Below are 11,869 nucleotides of genomic sequence, written 5' to 3'. Positions count from 1 at the left end.
CACAGACTGTTTTGGGTTTTAAAGGGCTTTGATGTTCTGGGGACACTGATAGCCAATGAAAAATACATTAATACAGGTGGGACAAGAAATCTTTGCATTTCTGCCCCTTTTCACATGACACTAAGGAACAAAAAATTGCTCTGCTGTACAAGCTGAAGATTTGCTACACTCCAAGTCTTACAGGAAAAATGGGACACAATGTATATGTGGAGTTCCCTTAATGCAATCTGTGTATTGGAACTTGGTTCCCAATTGTTCAATTTTCTATTCTTTCTTTTATATCTGAACTGGTTCAACAAGATTATCTTCCTGTACTGACCATTGTGGTTTGTCCTCATAGCCTGGGATGTCTCATAACATCCCATTTTTGATTCTTGTACCTCCCATTTTGTTCTAGGATAACAGATAACACAGTCAACAAAAATAACTTCATGTTGTCACAATCACCCAAAACTATCCTAAACCCAACCTGACCACTGGATAATTGCTATCTCTGCTAAAATCAGCCAAAGTCAGCTTATGCCAACATAGCCCAGACAAGTGATGAGACCCTGCCCTGTCAAGCTGGTGCAAATCCAGAAATTAGGCTTTCATTTGTAATAGCAAAAATGGTATTTACTTCACTACAGACTAAGTCCTGATTCTTAGGGAGGGCAGTGGTGTAGGCAAGGCAGTCTGTATTTGTCCTTTGCAACCACACCAGAACATTACTTGTTATCTCTTCTTTTCATCTGACATTAAAAACTGTCATAAGCAGAATGCTTACACAAATTGATCACACGTTGCTACCAAGGCAGCATTTTCCACGTTCCTAAAATGGTATATCGATGGAATTTATGAAACCACATTTATGCCAATTTTTTTTCTCCCATTACAGTAACTGCATCGTTGCATGGTGCTTAGATTTTTCCAAGGTACTGTTCATGATGATGCTAGTTTTTCTGATATTCTACTTATATTTTCCTTTGAAACAAAAAAAATCTTCTGGACCAATCAGGAAGTATGAAACAAAAGGCCCGGGTTTTTAATTTCATTTTTGTAACTTATTTCCTGTGTGATTGTGTTCAGAATATAACAGTACCTCTATAAAGTATTTTGAGAGTTCTGGATGGTGTAATACTACTGCATAATGTTGCATGTATTCTGTCACTGTTTTTTTTTCCTTAGGGATTTAGTATATTCTGAAAGATTTGGGTTTTTTGGCCTAGTCTCAGAGGAAACTTAAGATGAACTTAAAAGTACTATATTAACTATATAGAATTATTATATATTAATGGGAATAAAGATAAGAAAAAACAATTTTTAAATTTTATACAGGTGTCTTCATCTTCAGATATAAAAAAGACATTTTTTACAGTCAGAACAATCAATTACTGGAAAAACCTGCCCAAGGATCCAGAAGAGCCTTCCATCACAGAAAATTTCCAAGATGCAAATGGACATGATGCTAGATAATTTCATCAAGGCTCCCTTTCCCACCAAAAATTGGATGAGATGAATTCTGGAGGCCCCTTCCAACGTGGGCTCTTCTATGGTTCTGTGATTATTATGCATGATTGTACTGTAGGGAAAAATAATTGTTTTCTAATATTTTCATTGACAATAAATACTGGGGGTATTTACTTTTTATTGTGACTAAAGTCTCATTTTGATTTTGCTCTTTAGCTTACATACTCTACAAGAACAGACAAGATAAGTATGCTGAAGTTTCAATACCTCAGCCTTTCCTTTAATAGATGAATTAGCTCTTGAGGGACATCTGAGTGCTGGGCTAAGAAATCCCTAATGACCTCTATTTTGCTGAACCTTCTAAGGTAAAATTAATTAAAAAAAACCCAAAATGCTTTATTTCTAGAAAGAAGTGAAATGGAGGATAAATCATACTTTTTCACCTCCAGTCAGTGCCCCGCAATGCTTTAAAATTTAAAAGTCACATTTTAGTAAATAGGTAACTATTCTGTTACTGGGCAGGGTCTGGAAAAATTTTACCACTGCTGTTCTCAGGGTATTTAGTTTCTTTTCAATGGACATCAAGAGTAGCAAAAGCACCATGGATTTCAGTCAGCCAAATTTTCATTGTTGAGTTTCCCTTGAGCAGAGAGACCATGCCTCATTGACAAGAAAGCCTAAAACAAATAGTTATAAGTCCAATCAGAGAAAAATGCCTTGCTGCAATATAGGCTATATTCCATAACTGGAAGAACACCATGACCTGCAGAGTTACATAAAATTTGTGTCAGATTCTGCAGAAATTTCTGGGGATTTTAAATAATTTTATCTGCAGCAAGTAATTCAGAATTTGTTGTCTGCTTGAGCTGTAAGGAAATAGCTTTGTAAACCCACAGGAGTTAAAAGAGCCATGGAAACCTTTCTGAGACATTTCAATAAGTAGTATTCAGATGTCAATTAAAGAGATCCCTGCTACTTTTGAAGATAATCAGAGCTATATTGTCTTCCTCTAGCAGTATGACAGTAAATGTGTAAACCAGATGTGCCTTTCTCAGATAAGGCTCTTTTCCTGACAAACTGGAATGGACACATAAGCAGTGTTTTTCACCACTTCCTATGTGAATGAGAGAGTTGGGTGTAGTCCTTGGAAAGGAGTAAGTAATTCAGGAAGAGAAAACCTGCCAGCATCTCCAGATGGCAAAAGTCTAGATACAGACCAAGTAAGCTGGAGAAAACATCCCACATGGATGGAACAGACACAGGTGCAGTGGCTGGATGCTCAGTTTTACAGGAATGGCCATGTCAACCATGCTGTACCCCTGAGATGGAGGGGATCACCCTGGCTCCGTTGGAAAGTCGTGAAGGATGGGTGGCAGAAGGTGTCCTTTTTAGTAGTCACTGTCATGATCTGGTTTTGAGAGTTTAAATCACATAAGGGGACGAGTGGAATTTGGAAAAGCTGTTTGCACCCTTGACCTCATCATGGCGGTGCCCACTGTTGTCAGTAAGAATAAATACCTTCTGCTTAAAACCTGGCATGGACTCATTACAAAAACAAACACAGAAAACCTGCCAGTCTCTCCTGGTATTCAGCCAGGAGTGTGCTGGTGCTGAAATCTAGATGGGTACATATTTGAATTAGTTGCCCTAGTAATCCTGCACAGATTCTTGACGGTTTTTCTGATGCATAAACATCTCCTGACCTTTGGACATCTCTTCCTAGGAGCATTCATCTTCCTCTCTGTCACCAAGCGTGTCACCTCCTTTTCTCATGAAGTAAGGCTCAATGCCACTTTCTCTTGCTAAAATCCTGTCCAGTCCTTGGTGGTGTTGTTGGATATGTTCTTTAATTAAAATTTGACCTTCATGCTCCAAGGCACCTGATGGTCCACTGCTACTGTTATTTTCATGATTGGCTTCATGCAGTCTTAGTGATCTCAGGGTTTTTGGCATTCCTATTTCACGCTATACATAGGTGTCTTGCACCCCTATGTATATATCCAATATGTTCTAATGAACATATTGGGATGTAAGCAACAAGGATATGGATCTAAAGTTATTAACTAAAAATTACCTGAACAAGAACCGGGAAAAATTTATGGATTTACTTTAAAACAAAAGAGTACAAAACCATGTATCTGTTTTATTATTACAGGTTTCTTCCAGGATGACTCATCTCTGACCACAAGCCTGACATTTTTGTTTGTTCTCTTGCTGCCAGCTGTTGGTTGCCCATTCTCCAGATTCCTTCAGGCACCGCTGATGGGGAGACTCACGAGTCCCAGCCTGCACCAGTGAGCCTCAAAGAGTGCCTTTCCCAAAACCTTCACCATCTTCTCCATTCTCCACCTTTCTCCTTCTTCCTTTGCCCCCCACTCATCCTTGCTCAGCTCTTTTGCCTTCAAAACACATAGGTTGAGGTGACAGGTGCAGAAAGTGCATGTTTATTTACCCTGGTCACACCTATTGCTGTCCCTGCCCGTTCTTCATTACTCATTTGGCTCAGTTTCTGCCTCTTATAAGACTATTTGAACTGCTCCCACAGGGGTGACTACACTTCATGTAAGCAGTCTTGAACTGGATGGGTTATTCCAAATTGTTTAGCAGCCAGAAAAGGAGATAGCAAAGGAAGGTAACTATTTGTGCAGTACTAAGTGAGTTTTGTGCTTCTACAACTTTAATCCTGCTATCAATAGCTGGGTTAAAGCTTAGCTAAGAGACATCACTCTTTCCACGCACAACAGATCTTTCCTAACAAGATATGCAATGGTTGCTGTCACAGGACACCGGTCCCCACTTAGGACATACTGTGCCACAACTAAATGTGTAAAGAATAACACTGGAGAATGGCTGTGCTGGTAGCAGACACGAGAGGAACAAAAAGCTTTGTCTTGGAAAGTGCAGCAGAGATTGTGTGTGGATCACTGACAACTGCTTGTACAATGATACAGACCTCTTTATGGGGGTCAAATAGTCCTTCAGGGGGTTTACAAGTATATTGGCCTACATGATGCTGACACAGGCAAGGTTAAGCAGTCAGGTTTTACGGAAAAGCCGTAATAGGAAAGGATAATGTGCAAGAAACATTAGACAGGAGAGATGTGAAGACATTTTTCATCATGAAGAACAACTAGAAGCAAAATAATAAATTAGGCACGTATTTGCTGCTAGTTGTGTTGCACTACCCTCTACTTATTATGTGCTTAATTGAAAGTTCTTTTAAAGCTATTATTCTGAAGCACCTTGATTTCTCTGGGACCTGTTTCTTGACCTCAAAATGAACTAGAGTTGACAGAAGTTCATCCCCAGTATTACTACGTCAGTTTGGAGAAATGCTTTTAAAGTCAATTAAACATTCAGAAATAATCATCCTCCACAAAACCACACCTATACCACAAACTTTTGCCTTCATAGCTGTAAAAGCTGGAGATATCATTTATGGCCAGTGTATTTTTGTTAACAGCTGGTCTTGTGTTGGGCGGTTATACCAGGAAATAACATGTTTTTCCATGTACAGTATCAGGGATCAACAAAGGCCAGTTACTCCCCAAGGGTTGGGGAGAAGTGGAGATCCCCAGGAGACCAGCCAAGCAGAGGCCTCCCCAGCTAGGGTGCATCCCACTGATCCCAGTGAGGGAGCTGGGCAGGTTGTGGGGGAAGCAAGCACAGTCCCCAGCCCAGGACACTGGGCAGCCCCACGGGGATGGGGATGCACTGAGGCCAGGCTGGGATGTCAGCTTGCTGGCATGGATCAGCATCAGGCCTGATGAGGGGAACTAGGGTCAGACACAGCCCTGTGATTGCCAGGCCCATGGGCTGGAGGGTGTCCCAGGTGAGCTTGGTCAGGGCTCTTGAGGCTGGCAGATGTCCCCAGGCCCTGATGTGCAGTATAGTTTGTTTGGGTCTTCAGGGGCTGTCTGTTCAGGTTATGTTGGTGTCAGGTGCAAGTTGCCACTACAATAGATGCAGTGTCTTTAGTTGAGAGCTGAGTCTGCATTGCACCAGATGCAGGTCTATGGTAAGATGCATGTCTGATCCAGGCACAGTGCTGCACTCTTAGGAGCCAAGAGATGCTGACAGCTCAGGAAAGCAAGAGCTGTTGATTGAGTAGCTGTTTAAAGCTCAACACAACTGAAGACTTGTGATGTGCACTGCAACTCTCTTTCCTGCATGTATTCTTCCTCTCAAAGTGAGGTTTTCCCATCATTGAAAAAGGAGCAGAGATAAAAAGCAAGATTGCTAGCATGATGTCAAGACCCATCCCTTCCATGCAATGTACGTACTTCCATCATGAGCTCTGATATACAGGTTCACGTGTGGAGTGACAAGGAAGTGGAGGGGTCTAATACTCCCTCTGTCATGCAAAAGAAATTTCTCTTGGAAATGTACCCACACCAACACCTCTACTCTATAGTTGCAACAGAACGGGTGTAGGATCTACTTATAAAGGGCTTTATAATTTCCTGCTGCCTTGCTGGGCTTTATGAGCACCTCCTCCCACTGTTCCTTCTCATTTATGAGCACCCCATATCAACCAGTGTGCCTAACTCCTTACTGGTCTGAGTGCCTGTGCACTCAGACATATAGTACTGCCTCCCCAAATGTGTCCACCCTTTCTAGTTTCTATTTCTTCTCCACTCATTTAGATCAGGAAACACAACAAAATTTGCAGACTCAGTAATTCACTGGCAATGTGTGTGCGTGGCAAGGACATATTGCATGAGGAGGAAACGCCCCTCTGTGCACCAGCGAAAGGCTTACAAGCTGCCAAGTTTCATTTCTACAGCTGTTATGAAAAAAAAAAGAAAAATAGTTTCGTTTTCTGTCTTGTGACTGTTTTGACAAACACACCCATGGCATGCCAACAGATGTAGCAAAGACTGCTGTGATGGTGTTTAGGTCAGAGTCCCTTCCAAGTCAAAAAGCAGTGAGTTCCGCTTTCCATATCATAATTAAGGTGGGTTGGTCCTTGTTTTCTCTGTGCTGCAGTGAACATATCCCTAAATAACAACGGTAGGGAGTTTGGAGGTCACATGAAATGCCAGATACATTAGTATACATCAGCCACTCATTCCTCTCAACATTTATATCATGTAATTCACTCAAGCACTTTTCCCTGAATAAGAACTGCAAAATCCCACCCATGGATTTGGATTTCTTTAAGTCACTTAGGAAAAAGGATTACACTGTACTTTTCCTGCCTCATGTTGATGCAGCTACAAAACAATTGTGGATGTACTTCTGACTGCTTTCTTTAAAAGTGGCTTTGCCTATTATTTTGATGCACTCCACTAGGAGCCAAGCAATATAAAACCACCTGTGCTAAAGTTAGCATTACTTTGTTTCTCCACTCCCTAAATGGGTAGCAGGATAGTTTATGTGAATACTCAGCGCAGAAGATAGATGATTGACAGAAATTCATTTTTCTATAAGAATAGGATGGGTTCACCTTGGTTGGACACCAGGTGCTCACCAAAGCCACTCCATCAGTCATCTTCTCAGCAGGAAGGAAGGAGGGGAATACGTTGGCAAAAAAACCTTATGGGTCAAGACAAAGGTACTTTATTAAAACAAAAGCAAAGGCCATGTGCAGAAGCAAAGGAAAGCAAAAGATCTGTTCTCTATTCCCCATCAGCAGGCAATGTCCAGCCACTTCGCAGGAAGTAGGGTTTTAGTATGCATAGTGGTTGCTCTGCCTCCAATAAAGACAATTCTTGTCATACCCCTGTCACTCCAGAGATCCAGATGAACCCCTGTAGCCTGTGGCACCAGTGTACACTGTACACTAATGTCTACCAAGGCTTTTTACTTCTGTGGGTCTGATGTGCCAGGCAACTGAATCCACACAGTCCAGTACGCCTGGTCATTGCTTTTCTCCTCCTGGTCACACAGAAAGAACCAAGTGTGCCATGTGCTTCCTTTCCCTCTGATCAGGGCAGGAGAGGACTGATTTTTTGGGGCATGCCTGACAGCTAAGGTGCTGGCCCATAGGGATGAAGAGGTACCAAGATTATCTCCAAAGTTTTGGAGAGGACGTGACTCCAAAATTTGAGGTCGATATCTGGGCAATACATCACTGCCAAATTGTTAGAATATGAAGCTGGAGCATTTTCTCCATATTACTTGTGTGCACAGGACATCCTTTGGATCTTTGGGGACCTCATAATTGTTTAGATCACTCTATATGACTTTCATCACCAATAAATCTCTCAGAATGGATGCCTTCATCTGTGGTAGTACACTTTCCCAGTGAGTTCACAAGATCTCCCTTGAACGGATACCTTGCCTTCACACTTGAGAGGAGCTGTTTTCAGAGACTGGAAATTACTGCCTCTTTTCCAATTCCTCTCTCATCTCTCCAGTTTCTAGTAATGGATCCTAGCTGTTTGGCTTTCTTACCTTCCAACTGTTAATGGTTGAATGCATTATCCCAGCATCGGAGCAGCCAGGCAGAAATCCACTCACCTGCCTAGCAGCTGTAATCTTTCAGCTTATTTCGAAGTTCGGTTCAGGGACCAGGTAGTTTCTGCTTCCTGTTTGAATCCTCTCACTCCTTCTTCTATTTTCAGACCTTTACTACTCTTCCTCCTCCTCCCTTACTAACTGACAATATTAATCCATTCTTTTTTTTGTCCACTGTTTCTTGGTACTGGGAGAATTGCTGTAGTTCTGTTTGGATGCCTGTTTCAACCACAGTCTTTTGAGAATACTGAACTGTGGCTCGATAGGCACAGACCAGGTACCAGTACAGTGCTAGAAGCTGCTGGTTTTCATTGGGGTAGGCAAGGCACCTGTGCTGCATCAGTTTGTCAGGGTCACTTGCCTCTTCAGGTATGAAGTCCCAGGGTATGGGAGGTGATAACTGCCCTAGGAACCTGCCCAAATCCTTCCACACACTCTGCCACCATGAGACCAGATGCCTCAGGGCACATTTCAGTATTGGCTCATCCAAAAGTTGTCTTCTCTCATATCAGGATAACACTGGATTTCACAAACCACATATTATGCTAACAGTGTTAATTAGTAGTATTAAACAGCTCATATAAGGATGAACAAGGACCTCGGGAGCCTGCATTATAAAACCACCCACATAATTGCTGAGTATGGAGAGAGATATGTATTCTTTCATGCTCTCCACAAGATACCTCCCCCAGGACAGCAAGGCCATCAATGCCAGGGCAAAGCACAGTGCCATTGTTTTAGTAACATGTTCCCAAGCTCAACAAAATAAAGAGAGAAGCAGTGCAGCCAACAACCTCCGTGACCCGCATAGGAATTTGACCCTTAAGAACCACTGTTGCTACAGCATGCTTAATACAAAACTGTTGTTATCTCATGCCCCATATTCCAGGTCAAAAGGACTGTGGTGGGCAGACCTTGGCTGGAAATCAAGTGCCCACCAAGCTGCTCTGTCACTCCCGTCCTCAGCAGGATGGAGGGGGAAGGATCTAAGATGTAAAAAACCTCGTGGGTCAAAATAAAGACAATTTAATAAAGTAAGGGTAAAAAAAAAATAGATTTTATTCCCTACTTCCCATCAGCAAGGATGTCCAGCCATGTCCTGGGAAGCAGGGCTTCAGCATGTGTAGCAGTTGCTCTGGAAGGCAACCACTGTAAATCATGAATGCTCCTGCTTCCTACTCTTTCCTCTTAGATGTTGTATCTAAGTAGGCGTCATACGGTCTGGAATATCCCTTTGGTCAGTTTGGGCCAGCTGTTCTGGCCGTGTCCCTTCCCAAGATCTCACCCACCCCCACTTTACTGCTGAAGGGGCAATATGGGAGAGATGAGCGGCCAAAGCAGTGGCGTGTTAACCAGCTCCCAGTGCAAAGCACAGCACGGTGGGGACTGCTTTGGGGGAAATGAACTCCACCCCAGCCAGCCCCGATACAGAGGCAGAAGTGCAGGCAGTAATACTCAATGACAGAGAAAAACTCGATTAGAAAGGTGGTTCACAGAGAAGTGAATTATTGAACGATCTCCTGTGAAGTATTCATCTTTGGCTTATTGATTCTCTCAGTGTGAAAAGACCACAAGAAACGATGAATTAGGAAACAATTGCATTAGAGGAGCAGAAGCCTTCACTCCCCAGGTGACCTTTACGCCGTGGAAATCCAAAGCAGCAGCAGCTTCCTCTGGGCGAGGGCGGTCGTGAGAAACCAGGGGGACAGTACGGCGCCTCAGGACGCAGGGGTGCCCGCGGCGGAGGCGAGCGCTGATTTTCCAGGTATCCTGAAGACACCGCTACACCATTTTTAAAAATGGCACTTCCTGGCTCCCGCTGCGGTGGGAGCCCGGAACCATCCCGCCGCTCCCTGAACGTGCTGGCAGCAGACGGACGCCTGACACCACACCCCCCGCCGGCGGAATCCCGGACACGGGTCGGAGATGGCGGGGGAGGACCCCTCCGGGGGCGGGCCGGTCTCGGTTTCGATTCCCCGAGCAGGCCCCCCACTCCGGCGCTGACGCGGGGATCGGGGGCGGGACGCGGGGCGGAGTATTAAGGGGCGACGGCTGGAGCGCGTCCCGGGGCTTGTCGGTGCACGGCGGCGGGGGAGGACAGGCAGTAGGGCAGGCAGGTAGGTAGATAGATAGGTAGATCGGTGGGTAGATGCGCAGATGGGTAGATGTGCGCCCGCAGCGACCCCTTCTACCTTCCCGGTAAGGGGAGCGGGGGAATCGGCCGCCCTGAGCCCGCCGGCCGCTCCGTGCGGGATGCGGGCGTGCGGCGGGAGCTGCCCGCGCTGCTCGGCCCCGCACGCCTCCGTGCCGCGGTGTTTCGCGCTCCGCAGCGCTCGGCTTGCGCCGCGCAGGGGGCAGCGGCTCCTTGGGTGTGGCTTCCCACGTCTGTGGAGGTGGTGTGAATTCCTGTATATTGGACCAGTTCCGGAGGGCGTCGTGCTGCTCTGATGGGACGCTCGGGTGCGGGATTTGGCGTGTGGGCAGCGGAGGAGGCTGTGCTGTTTGGGAAGCCTGCCAGGGAATGTGTGGGGTGGTTGAAGGAGAAGAGTGCATTCCTGCTCCGGCCAGGCATCTGGGAGTATGTATTGACCTGGTACCGTTTGCGCGGAGGAGCTGGGGGAGTTGAGCTGCTCTGTCCGTGCTTGAAAAGAAGAGGGAGAACTCGTTTAGCATAGCCCGGAGCGAAGCATTGTCTTCAGTGGTTTTGGATCCTTTCCCTGAGAAGCAAAACTCTTTTACAAGGTCGTGGAGTGGTCACTTAACAAAACAGACTTTTTCAGTTGGAAAGGGGTTTAGGCACTGTGTGTGCTCCGGAAGAATGAAAGCAAAAAGATCTCTCACTGTTTTCTGTGGTTTTTCCCCTCAGTTTGCGGAAAATGAACTTCAGATTGATAGAAGTTCATGGGTTTATTGAGAATAGGAAGAGGTTTTGATTTCCCATGAAAACATGCAAGAGGGAGTGTTTCCTACCAGTGTTTTTACCAACATGCAATTAAACTTGTCAAGCATTGGCTGTCAACTGCATAAGCTTGAAAACCTTGATGTTAGAGCAATCTTAGTCTGTTTTGTTGTTGTTGATTTTTTCCCTCATTCCAAATTCAGTGCCTTCTATACAAAGGAACTATGCAGGTTGTTTGTTGCCATTGCTTTCTTACCTGGTCTTAGAATCAGAGAACATGCTGAGTTGGAAGGGACCCATTAGGATCACTGAGTCCAATTCCTGGCCCTGCGCAGGACACCCCAAGGATCACACCGTGTGCCTGAGAGTATTGTCCAGTCGCTTCTTGAACTCAGACAGGCTTGGTGCTGTGACCACTTCCCTGGGGAGCCTGTTCCAGTGCCCAGCCACCCTCTGGGTGAAAAACCTTCTCCTGATATCCAACCTAAACCTCCCCTGATTCAGCTTCACGCTATTTCCTCAACTCCTGTCACTAGTCACAAGAGTGAAGAGGTCAGTGTTTGCCCCTCTGCTTCCCCTTGTGAGGATGTTGAAGATTGCAATGAGGGATCCCCTCAGTCTCCTCTTCTCCAGGCTGAACAAACCAAGTGACCTCAGCCACTCCTCATAAGGCTTCCCCTCCAGACCCTTCAACATCCTCGTGGCCCTCCTTTGGATGCTCTCTAATAGTTTAATGTCTCTTTTATCTTTTGGTCCCTGAAACTGCACACAGTACTCAAGGCGAGGCCGTACCAGTGCAGAGTAGAGCAGGACAATCATGACAGGAACATTTCTAGGCTGAGCAAACAACTGCAGCAGTGTAAAGATCTCCCTCTTGGACTGAGTTAGGTCTTGTATGGCTGAGCAAGACTAGGGATTTCAAGATTGTTTTTGTTTCAGAGAGAAACAGGAGGGTTGACTTTTCCCACTGTTGTGAGGTTTTGGGGTTTAATTTGTATTGTAAAACAGTAATGACACTGTGTAAGTAGAGTATTGAACATGCTTCCACATCAGGTTTTT

The 11,869-nt window shown here is 44.9% G+C and overlaps 1 protein-coding gene across 3 annotated transcripts in view; it reads left to right on the top strand.

Moving 5' to 3' along the window:
* Nucleotides 1-9,956: 9,956 nt before the first annotated feature.
* TRANK1 (tetratricopeptide repeat and ankyrin repeat containing 1) overlaps nt 9,957-11,869 on the top strand; it is a 51,187-nt gene continuing 49,274 nt past the window's right edge. The window contains exon 1 of one of the 3 annotated variants that reach the window (XM_051768556.1): nt 9,957-10,032. The gene's annotated coding sequence lies outside the window, so the exon portion shown is untranslated. The remainder of the gene's footprint in view (nt 10,033-11,869) is intronic. The other 2 variants (XM_051768555.1, XM_051768558.1) reach the window with 2 other exon arrangements.

This window comes from Manacus candei, unplaced genomic scaffold, assembly GCF_025592945.1.
Source record: "Manacus candei isolate 608988 ecotype Guabito, Panama unplaced genomic scaffold, ASM2559294v1 h1tg000095l, whole genome shotgun sequence".
In the NCBI taxonomy this organism is placed as follows: Eukaryota; Metazoa; Chordata; class Aves; order Passeriformes; family Pipridae; genus Manacus; species Manacus candei.
The sequence above is the reverse complement of the archived record's forward strand: the minus strand, read 5'-3'. Positions and strand labels throughout refer to the sequence as shown.